Source organism: Camelus ferus, chromosome X (assembly GCF_009834535.1).
Source record: "Camelus ferus isolate YT-003-E chromosome X, BCGSAC_Cfer_1.0, whole genome shotgun sequence".
Classification (NCBI taxonomy): Eukaryota; Metazoa; Chordata; class Mammalia; order Artiodactyla; family Camelidae; genus Camelus; species Camelus ferus.
The window spans coordinates 33,457,453-33,469,252 of record NC_045732.1 but is presented as its reverse complement, the minus strand read 5'-3'; the positions used below and the strand labels follow the sequence as shown (position 1 = coordinate 33,469,252).

General features: G+C 39.6%; 1 protein-coding gene across 3 annotated transcripts in view; it reads right to left on the bottom strand.

Annotated features, from left to right (window-relative positions):
* The window catches only part of PRRG1 (proline rich and Gla domain 1), an 80,251-nt gene extending 78,489 nt beyond the window's left edge, over positions 1–1,762 (bottom strand). The window contains exon 1 of one of the 3 annotated variants that reach the window (XM_032476138.1): positions 1,637–1,762. The gene's annotated coding sequence lies outside the window, so the exon portion shown is untranslated. Of the gene's footprint in view, positions 1–1,304; positions 1,432–1,526; positions 1,611–1,636 lie in introns of those variants that run through there. The other 2 variants (XM_032476140.1, XM_032476139.1) reach the window with 2 other exon arrangements.
* Positions 1,763–11,800: the final 10,038 nt, after the last annotated feature.

Below are 11,800 nucleotides of genomic sequence, written 5' to 3'. Positions count from 1 at the left end.
AATTCATTCTGAGGAATTTGGCAAGTTTTTCCATGGGGTGAATTGGGCTGAGTCTGGAAGGATGAATAAGAGTTCATTAGGCACTGGAAAAGGGGGAAAAAATCCCTTACACCTCCCTCCCCAAATTTGGTTAATATTAGTGGCATTTAACTTTAAGTAACAGTAAAAGAAAGAGTAAAATGACAATAACAGAAGAAATCCTGATCACTTCATGTTTGGGGGGTTGGAGAGGGGACTGTGCCTTTAAACACACTTTAGATCTGAAAGTAAATGTTTATAAAGCAGGATTCATAATCAAGGGAAAGGGGTGGAGGAGGAAGAAGTTGTTTGTTTTGTTGTATTAAGTTAAACAAATGAGTAAAAATATCAACTCCATGCTTGGGAACACATATACTACATTTCATAAGGACCCTAAGTTTGAAAATGAAAGCCTTGGAACCTTATCCAAAATTACAGTATTTTCCCTGTTGTTTTATATCTCCAATATCACTTTTAAGGTTCCTAAGGTGAATCTGCCGAAGAAATTGGCGGCATCTACACGCACCCAATAATCCACTCTTGATTGAAACCACCAACTGCACCCTAATCAACTTTCCAGTTACCCTGACCTTAGCACCTTCACATCCTTCAAAGTTTGTCTTAATTTCTACTATGACTATCTCAAGGCATTAATTTAGCTCTAAGTTTTGACACTCCAACTCTTCATCCTTCCCATTATTTCCTCTTAAATTCCATTAGTTTCGCCTTTCTCCTGAAGGAACACTTAGAAAATACATCAAGAGCACAATTACAAAACCAATGGCTGCAGCCAGTCGGAACACACACACTAATTTCCACTCATACTCCTCTCGAGGCTGTTTGTACCTCTGATCAAAATCAGCGGACCAGGGAGGAGGAAAAAGCTGAGGCAGGAAGGTTGTTCCCCTCCTTCCAACTCCCCCATGCCTGCCCCGCTTCCCTCCCCGGTTCCCCAGGGCCGCACCGCGAACTCGTGAGCTCCCCTCCACCGACCTGCCCCCGCTGTCACCCGCCACTGCCTAGAAAACAGTCATAGCCTTTGTTAAAACGTCCACGAGCACAATGTACCAGAAGACGGACACATTCCCGGGAGCGGGGTGAAGAAAGTCACACGAACGCCACGCCCTCCTTGGCACTAGCTTGGGGCGACAGCCCACCTCCCCTACATTCCCTCCTCCCGAGACAAGGAACGTTCCTGGCAACTCTTCACTTCAAGACGGCAGCGTGGGGGAAGGGGTGGGCCCGGGACGCACGCCGCCCAGGGGCACCAAGCGGGGATACTTAACTTGAAGCTGGGACACCCTCCAGCGCCCTTGGCGAGTCTCCCGGTCCTGCCAAGCCTGAGCCCGGACTTTCAGCCTCTGGAGCCCTTTCCTTCAATCTCTCTGTTCACACACACCCTCGCCCGCTCCCGCCACACGCACTCTGCTGCCCACGCGGCCGGGGCCGGACACCCTCCGGCAATGCGGCCAACCCCGCTACCGTATGTCTGGCAGGTTTCTCCTTACAGGACCGAAGGTTCCCCGGGCAGTCACCCGCACACTCCCCTATCCCTCCCGGGACGCTCGGCCGGAACCACGCTCCCCGGCAGCGAGCTCCGCGCGGCCACAACACTCACCGCGCGCCCCGCGCCGCTACTCCGCTCTCCGCCAGCCGCCAATCGCGCCTGCGCACTCCCACTGCCGCGGAGCTCGGTAGGAGCCTGGAGCCAGGAGCCGCCGGGAAGGGCGGTGGGAAGCGGCGGGGCGGGGCTAGGAGAGGAGGGGCGGGGCGGGGCTAGGAGAGGAGGGGCGGGGCGGGGCCTCCGCCGCCTTGGTCCTGAAGACCTAGCGCTCAGGGTGCCGGGCTAGAGCTTTCCACTCTTGAGATCTGTGTATTAACAGTGGCAGGGGAGTCTTCGAGGCTCCTGGATGCACCCACACAAACTCAAGACAGCTCAGCTTGGCGCGGAGCCAAGCTTGCCAGCCCCCGGGGTTACCACGCCTCTCCCTGGAGCCACCCTAGATCCTTGAGAGCCTTTCACCCTTTTACGTGCCTATCTCCCCACACATTATTCCGCCCACTGGCCTCTCTTCATCGCGCGCAATACTCAGCTCTCTTCCAGAGGTGAGCAGCATGGAAATCTCTCACCCACAGACCGCCTGTGCAGGGCACCCTATTTAATACGTCTCTGCTGTGTGTGAGCCCAGAAAGTAGTTGGTAACTTTCCAACCGTTGCCCACTGTTACAGCTCAGCCTTTACCCAGCGAACAAATTCTTTTTCTGATCCTGGACTTCAGCTGACAACATATGCTTTTTCTTAAAAAAAAAAAAATCTTGACCAAACCTACCCGAATATCTTGGGAAGAACACATGTTGTCAAATAAGACCCATCTTTGATTAGAAAGCCACCTCAGAATCTGAGCCTTCTTAAAAGCCCCCGAGAAACAGAATATTCAGCCTGTGTTGTCCTGTGGATTTTGCCCTAATGGTTTCAGGTTTTCTGGCATTTAGCATTTTAAGAAGCCTAACTTGATTATTATTCCATGCTGCATGCGTGCTTAGTTTTCAGTTCTACGCTTTTCTGTTTAAAATCTGGTCAGCTGTGGTAACTCACGTGCCTTCAGATCAGCTATTAAAATAAACACACCTGAGTGAATCCAAAGTGAATGGCCTGTGGGCCTGAAATGATTTATTCCAAGTTACTTTTCTTTTCCTCTTAGTTTTACTTTAGTTTGATGGAACTGAGGAACATTTGGCTTATTAAGAATAAAAGAAATGCCACAGGACCACGCCAGTAGTCCTTCCCAGCAAGTATTTTGACTAAAAAGGGAAAGGAACATTTTGGGGGAGAGTCTGGTAATTGCCCTTAGAAATCTGAATATCCTGACATTCTTCCCATTAACCTTTGCAGTTCTTCCATTTGTGTATTTTACAAACCAGACTTTTGGAAATCATTTTTATTTTGCATTTGTCAAATAAGCAGAGGGGGACTGTAGTGAGGACATATTGTAAGAGTGTATGTATGTTGGCAAATGGAGACACAGGATCTGTAGACTGAGTAAATCTGTAAGTGCCTGAAGTAGGACCTTGCCCTATTCGTTTCGCTGGTAAAATATTTCACGTACAAAAGGTGCTAGAAGAAAAAACAACAACACTGGGTTAATAAAGATAATTTTTGCATCCTTAATAGATGTGTTTGTATGTTTGCTCACTTTCATTTGATTACCAGAATTATTTTCTTATTTTATGTCTGACTTCGTCTGAATATTTTGACTGAAGTGATGAAAACTAAAACAAAGTAGCTTAGGCAAAAAGAGAAAGTTATTGTGTAACCCAAGTTGCGAAAGGGTAAGTCTAGGATTGGCTTTAGGAATAAATGGAACCAGTAACTGAATGCTTCAAATTCCAGGTTAGGCTCTCAACCCTGCCTCTCTTGGAAGGGGTCATTCTTCAGAACCTCTGAAAGTCATACTGTGTAGACTTGGAACCATGGCCTCTGGCAAACTGGGCTTACACCTACCAAGCGGTTACCACACACAATGTGCCTCTCTTCGGTCAGTTCCAATTTTTAGAACACCAGATAAACAGCGTGATTGAGTGAGCTGAGTAATATAATCATTGAGAGAAAGCACAGGTGTGACATAAGAATGGTGTCAGCCGAGGCGGGGCTGAAGAGGGATTCCAGGAGGTGAGCTGTCCAACTGGAAAAACGCGCGAGAAGCCGACACGGAGCAAAACAGCACTTTACTGCAGTACAAGCGGGTGGTGCCTGCGGCAGTGGCGGCGGCACTCTGCGCTTTGTTCTAGTTCAACAAGACGGCGCTGCCCACGTGGCGCACTTGTCCTCTTTTTATCTATTTTTGCCTGCACACGTGCAGTGTTTCTTTCTTTGTTTATGGGGCTTACATAACATCACTAGCGCATGCGTACTTCTATTTTCTTTGTCCTAAGACTTATTAACTGGCACACGCGTACAATCACTGTTTACCTTATTCATAGGCATGTTGTTGTGACCCTCGCCCTGGGTCCCACGGCCTACTCGTTCAAGGCTGCTGACAAATGGTACCCCCAGTAGAACCACATAGTCGGAGGAAAAAATGAAGAGAAAATTTCTAAATGAAAACAAAAGGTAGAAGGAGATGCTGTTTTCGGAAGAAGAGAAAAGTGCTAGAGAGACCAAAAAAGAAAAAAAAAAAAAGGTTCACCATGGAACAACTGTATTTAAGGAATATAGCCTTGGAATTTCTTTGATCTCTCTCTCCGAATTTTTACTCAAGTACTAATCAGCCTTCTCAGTAATGTCTCTGTATTGGTTTTCTATGGCTGCTATAAAGTAAAAAAATTACCACAAACTTAGCAGTTTGAAACAACACAAATGTTTTACAGCTCTGAAGGTCTGACGTCTGAAAAGGGTCACTGGGTGAAAATCAATTGTCAGCAGAGTTGAGTTCCTTTATGGAGGCTCTAAGGGCTTTCTCGACTTTTCCATTTTCTAGACACTACACATATGCCTTGGTTTCTGGCCCCCTTCCATCTTGAAAGCCAGCAATATTACTCTCACACATTGACAATTCTGCTTACATCTTCCACATTTAAGGAGCCTCGTGATTATATCAGACCCACCCAGACAATCTGAAATAATCTCCTTATTTTAAGGTCAGCTTATTAGCAACATTATTTCCACCTGAAACTTTAATTTCCCTTTGCCGGGTAACATAATATTTCCACAGGTTCTGGGTATTAGCCTTTGGGGGCAAGGGCATTATTAATCCTACCATGGTCTTTATTTTCATAAAAACCACAGAGCCAAAGGCATTGGTTCCCAAACTGGGACACCTGTGACAAATACTGATGTCTGGATACCACCCCCAGATATTATGATTTAATCGGCCTAGAATCCATTGACCCCTCGACACAGACACACATATACATGATTGGATCAGGATGGAGCATCTCACCCATGTGAAGCCAACCAGAGAACTTGCCTGGGGATTTAGAATGCAGAGAGGGAGTTGGTAACACTGGGTGTCTGAAGCTGTAACATCAATTTAGGAGCTATGGCATCAGGAGAAACAGGAAAAAAAGGTCAAGAGAAGAAGAGATAGAAAGAGAAAAGAGGTAAACAGAGTGGAGCCAAGCCTGGGTTCTCAGTGGCTGTCTGCCTCCTGGTTACGGTGGCATTCTCACCATTAGCTTCTATGTGGCACCACTGCATTCTCATAAGAAATTCTTATTTTACTGAAGCTAACTCAAATTGGTTTCTCTTGCCCAAACCCCCAAATGTTCGATTTAATACACTATGGGAGCTTAATTTTCCCCCAATTAATTTTTTATGAGATACTTCTTCTTTAAGAAATAAAGCAAGTAAAGTTAAATATAATTTGTAGAATCTAGATGGTGAGTGTTCACTGTACAATTCTTCCACTTTTCTGTATGATAGAAAATTTTTATAGTAAAACATTGTAAAAATACTCAGCAAAATGTGACATAATTAGAAGACATTAAATAAATGAACTTTTTTTTTTTTTTTTTTTTTTTTTGCTACCCATAGTTACTGAGTCTCATCAGAATACAGAAGCTTCCTTGGGCTGCAGAAAACAAAAGTTGTTATGTAACTAGGATGGCCACGGATGTAGAGGTTAACTTATTTAATTCTTTAGATAATTCAGGCAACCAATATTCACATTTTTAGAAATGTCTTAAAGTGAATTTGAAATTCCAGTGTGTATCAACAGAATTCAGTCTATCTGTCCAAAAGAATACCCTCTGGTTTACTTTCATGATGGATAGAGTACAGCTTTACATTTCTAACGTCCATGGCTCATTTTTGCTTCCAACTTTCATTATATCACAGAGTAATCCAAAAGCATAATCTATCATCCTTCTGAATACAGTAAAAAGTAAGGATATGTAAAAAACATATTTCATTTTCAATGAATGTTTTATATATCTCACTGATGTTAAAAGTATATTTTAAATAATCCTTCATTACATTCAAGAAATATGAGGCGATTCTTTGTTCATTACAGTACAGAACCTCTTAAAATATACTTGGCAAAATGGATACAGTGCCTATTCTTAAAGAACCTGAAAACTAATAGAAAATGCTGTTTTTGCATCTAACATGTGCTTGCAATAACAAAAATATGACTTTAAAATTACAAATTTTAATCCAATGCAAAACATAAATGAAATCTTATGGTTGGGTATCTCAGCATCTTGAATGCCAACTTTATATTGCTATATTTGGGAACATGGGAATGAATATTTACTTAGTTTTCTTTAAAAATAAAATAAATCAACTTTTCAACATCTGTTTTAAAATCCTTTACTATAATTGTAATTTGTTATTTAAATTTAACAACTCAAGAATTTGGCAAATCATATTCAAAAAAAAGTATGAAAGGCTTTAAATTATAAAATTTTAAAGGATGTAAGGTATAAAAATAAGAAAAAGACTTAAAATATATTGAGGGTATGTATATTATAGGAACTGTCTTTGGCAGCCATTCAGGTACGCCTCTCATATCCTCCTTCAGGAAAGAAAATTGTTCAGTTCTAAGGAGTAGACTTAGCTGGCAGCCTCCAGCTAGATTGCCTTCAAGTTATGCCTCAACTTTTTGGGGGGGCTATGCATGCTTGGTGGGCAACCCCCACCTGTGAATGAGCACGGTGGGGTGCTGGCATCTTGCCATTCCTGCCCAATGTGGGACTCCTCTAAGAAGCTCTGGAGCTTCCCCTTGGGTTCGCTGAAACTTTATCAGATCTGCATTTTGGTCTGAAGTTTTCTGATCTGCTTCCTTCCCACTTTCCTTTCAAAAGTATCAATTCCGCACCTCAGGAATAAGGTTTTCTCCCCATTTATCTTCTACAGATGTTATTTCTTCACCCTTCCCCCAAACTTCCTATAATCCTGACTGTCTCAGAGTTGACTTCCTAGACAGGTACACTCTCTAAACCCTAACTTCATTAAATTTGGATCATCTTTTTGGTGGCTAAATAGTTCTCAATTGTTGGGAATGGATATTAATATTAATTAATATTAACACAATATTAATACAGTATTGTCAACATTAGGATATAAGCTGAAATAATTACTATAAATATAAATTGTACTTCTGCACATTCTTTTATTCCCTAGGCTAATCGTTTCATTTCTGATTAAACAGAATGAGTATTACACAATAGGTATTCACAGACCATGGACCTTCACGCAAAAGAGCACGATTTGCAATTAAGAGATTTGACTGACTGGAGTGCAGTCACCTGGGACTTTGCCTTAGGGTACCAGCATTTCTTTACAGGCTGAAAAACTGTAAACAATAATTTTTAAAAAATAGTTCCCTTTCAATGAGCTAATGCCACCAATTCTGACACTCATTCCTTCTAGCCAGTTGCTCTAACTACCTCCCAAAGAAATGAATAAATAAATTACAGCTAATATTTGTTGAGTACTTGTATGTCGGACACAGTGCTATGCTCTTTACATATGGTTACTCCATATAGTCATTACTTATAACAGTTTGGTTCTATTATTATCCTTGTTTTGCAAACAGCAAATCCAAGGCTAGGAAAGGTTAAACACTGTGCCGAAGATCATGGCTGGTAAGGGTCAGGGACTAGATAAGAATTCAATGAGTGTCTGATCTTAATTCGCTCAGCTCTGAGAGGTTGTGTCTTTACCTAAATACCTAGTGGAGTTGGGATGAGAATTCAGGTCTCCTGAAACCTCACTTTGTGCTCTTGCCTCTAAATCATGAGTATCCCTTTTAAGGCTAAAAGTTATGATTCTTAATCTAAGACATTTGAATTATGAAATCCTTTAGTGATACAAACAAAACAAAAGCTTTCAGACAGAAAAATAGATACAACATTCAGTAATTTTTTATTTACTCTCTATTTAGTCTGAATGTTTGTTGGCCATTTTGTCTTCAACTCTAATCTATCTTTAGTTTCATCATAATCTATTATCCTAAATCTATTATTCCTAAATCTATTATCACAGGGAGAAGAGGGGCCAAGTCTCCTTTTATCCCTAGCAAGAAGCCCAACAGACCCCTACCTTAACACATGTTATTCGATAACATTTGCTTCATTCGTATTAGTCTTCCATTTTGATCAACAGCTGTAGATTTTGGGATATATTTCCCCAATATGACCCAAAAAATGGGGAACATTTTCCCCAAATAATGACAACTCTTCCATGTAAGACATTTGAGAAAAGCCCAATTCCTAATTACTAAAACATTGAGATTATTCCATCAGAAGCCACCTAGGATTCCACTACCCTCTTCACTTCAGCCCTTTAGTCTAACCAGAAGTAGCTATTAAGTTATTATGATCCCGAGTAAGAAAAAGAAAATTCTGTTTATTTTGTCGGGGGTAGGGAGTGATTTATTTCCCTCTGTTCTGGTGGGTAGACCCCGAGGGAAACACAATAGGCGAGGTCTCAACGATAGTTCTGCCACTATCTACTTCAAAATGATTCTGTAAGGTAAGATAACGAGATGTAACATTGAAATGTTTGAAAGCAGGTGCAAAGGGAATCCTGCACCAGCTACAGAAGGCAGCCTCAGCTTGCAAAGACCTTGGCCTTTATTTCATAAGATGAATGATGCACTGAGATAGAAGAACAGAGCCAGAGTGGTATAGGATGCCACGGGCCACAGGCACATTGTTTTATTGTTTTAGACTCTTAATCTTAAAAAAAAATGTATAAATTGATACTTACGCGTCACAGTAACTGAATTTTCAGAGGATTTGGGGTCTTAGTTTTGTGTTTTTAAGCTAATAATTTACAAAAAAAAATTAACCGATTGTAGGAGAATTCCTCCTCCAAAGAAATTAGGATTGAAATTGGTTTGTAATTGGCAAACTTGGCTAAAGTGGAGAAATGAACATTTTATTTTAACATAAAATTACATGTACATTTATTTATCAGTCCTTTGACATAAAAGCCCAGGAGTCTCCTCTGAATATGGCTCCACCAATAGATAGTCTAAGTTGTCACTCTTGAATAAGCCACATACCTAGTAGCAGTAATAGTATTAAGAATAACAGTTGAGTACTTACTACGTGTTAAGCATATTTAGTCTTTCTAGTGTCTCTTTGAGGTAACTAGTATCATCATCTTCATTTTACATTTGAGGTTAAGAAACTTGCCTAAGATTACACCATCAGTAAATGGTAGAGATAAAACATATGTTGCCTGGCTCCCAACTTTACACTCTTAACCAGCACAACATCATCTCTAATTTCCATTTCTGGGTCTCCCTAGAGAAGGGCTTTAAAGAAACTGAAGACATCTGTGAAGCAATCTAAGTCAAGAATCCTTCTAGATTTTTAATAATTTTTTTCAAAACTTTTAAGTAGTTTCCCCCGTACATACTTCCATAGCAATTTTATTAGCTATTTATTTGCATTAAATCTTTTCAAAGTATTTTCATGAAAATAGGTTTCTTTTCCAATTGCTATTTCATCAGTTTATGAAATGTTTAGTCAAATTATGGAATTAAAATTGTACATACATAATTATAATATTTGTGGTCAAATTACAGATGTATCAATGAAATAATTAGGTTTGGGAACAAATATAACTATTCTTAGAGTAGACAACTGAACTGGTGGGATAGAAACAGGCATGAGAATTATTGCCCAAGAGTATTCATGTGCTGTGGACATTGGTTAGTATGTTTCACAGCTGAAGTGGAGATCATGAATTAATCCTCAACTCCTTCAGGAGGAGGTCAATTAAGAGAGTTTCTGCCATATTTAAACCTCATCTGTGTTTTACTATAGTCACAAGTGGTAACTGCCTCTCGGCTCTTTAGTACAAGTGGCATAGTGATAATGTATATCCTCCTTCATATGATTCCAGAGGAATGGGTTGATTTTCCATTTTTATTAAAGGTCTAACATGTCAGATACTTGATTTTATAAATATATGTGTGTGTGTATACATATATGAATAGCCTTTTTATATATGAATATATATCAGTAGCATTTTTATTGAAGTATAGTTGATATACAATGTTGTGTTAGTTTCTGGTGTACAGCAAGGTGATATATGTATATAATATATGCATATATATTGTATGTTATATATGTGTATATATTCATTTTCATATTCTTTTCTACTATGGTTTATTACAGGATATTGAATATAGTTCCTTGTGCTGTATCAGTAGTTTTTAAATATATGTTATATATGTCTATATATGAATATGAACATATATGTATGTATACACACAGATATATATACATTACATATAGCCTTTTTTTAAGCCTTCAGATCTATTCAAACTGGCTTGCTATATTAATTTCCTATCGTTGCTATCACAAATTACCACAAATTTACTGACTTAAAGCAACATATATTTACTTTCTTGTAGTTTTGGAGGTCAGAAATGTCTAAAATCTAAAAAAGTCTAAAATCAAGGTGTGGGCAGGGTTGTGTTGTTTCTGGAGACTTCAGGGGAGAATTTGTTTCCTTGCCTTTTCCAATCTTTGGAGCTCTCCTGTATCATTTGGCTAGAGATTCCTTTCATTCTCTTCCTCACATCACTCCTACTTCTTGCTTCCACTGCTGCATTCCCTGTTGTCGCCAAATCTCCCTCTGCCTCCCTCTCAGAAGAACCCTTGTCATTACATTTAAGGCCCACTTAAACAATGCAGGCTAATCTCCCCATCTCAAGATCCTTAACTTAATCACATCTGCTAAGACCCTTTTACCATGTTAGGTAATAAATTTATGAGTTCCAGGGATTGGGATGCAAGTATCTGTGAGGTTCATTATTCCATCTACCACACATAGCTTAATTAGAGACTAAAGAACTAATTTCCAAAAGTCAATAAAAAACTAATCAGGCCAATGTTTTCAACAGGAATGCCCAGAATGCCTAAACTGTGAGAAATTAAACAGTAGTTTAACTTTTAAAAGCAAATTAAGGACTTTAGTAATGGAGATTTTCAGATTGAATTTGGGAATTTGTAGCATACATGGCTCATTTCTTTTAAAAACAAAATCTATTTAAAACTTAAGGAAAAAAATCCTCCCTCTCTTCTGCCTTCCCTCTTCCCTCCCTTTGCTCTTTTCTTCCCACTCTTCCCTACCTTTTCTCAGTTACACTCCTGTATGAATTACTTAATAAGTCTGTAAGTTCTTGAGGTTTTACAGTCATTTCTTATTCAAATTTGAACTCAATAATCAATAAAACCCCAGCTTAAAATTTTCTGTTACCAATACTAAATGGAAGGGCAGTGTTTATTTGAAAGAAGATGCTAGACTTGCATATAAAATATGTAACCAAAATAAATATAAACAGAATAATTCATTTTTCTTGCATCCCGGGAAGAATTTGCCAGATTGCTCTTTCCCAACATGGGCCATAAAATTAGATTAATTAGTTTTATCTCATGCTGTTTATTTATGAAGCACTTTAGCTACTCTAAAGTCCCAAAGGACTTTTAGGGCTAATGTTATTAGTCTTTGGGGTGACATCAGTTTATCTAAGTTGGGGGCTTATGAGCTATCACTAGCTTTTTCCTATTGAGGAACTAGCACTAGGGATTTTTTTTATCTCAGAGATTTTGTTTATGGCTTATTACTTCCTTTCGTACCCTTAAAAGTGTTAAAACTATATCTTTGTAAGTTTTACTCTATATGGAAACAAAATTTGCCACACCAAAATGTATCTCTTTGGCATGTGGATTATTTCAAGCTGAACACAGTGAAGACCCAAAAGACTCAGGAAAAATCTTTGACCTTCCACTTTTACTGCCTAAAAGAATTTAGACAGAA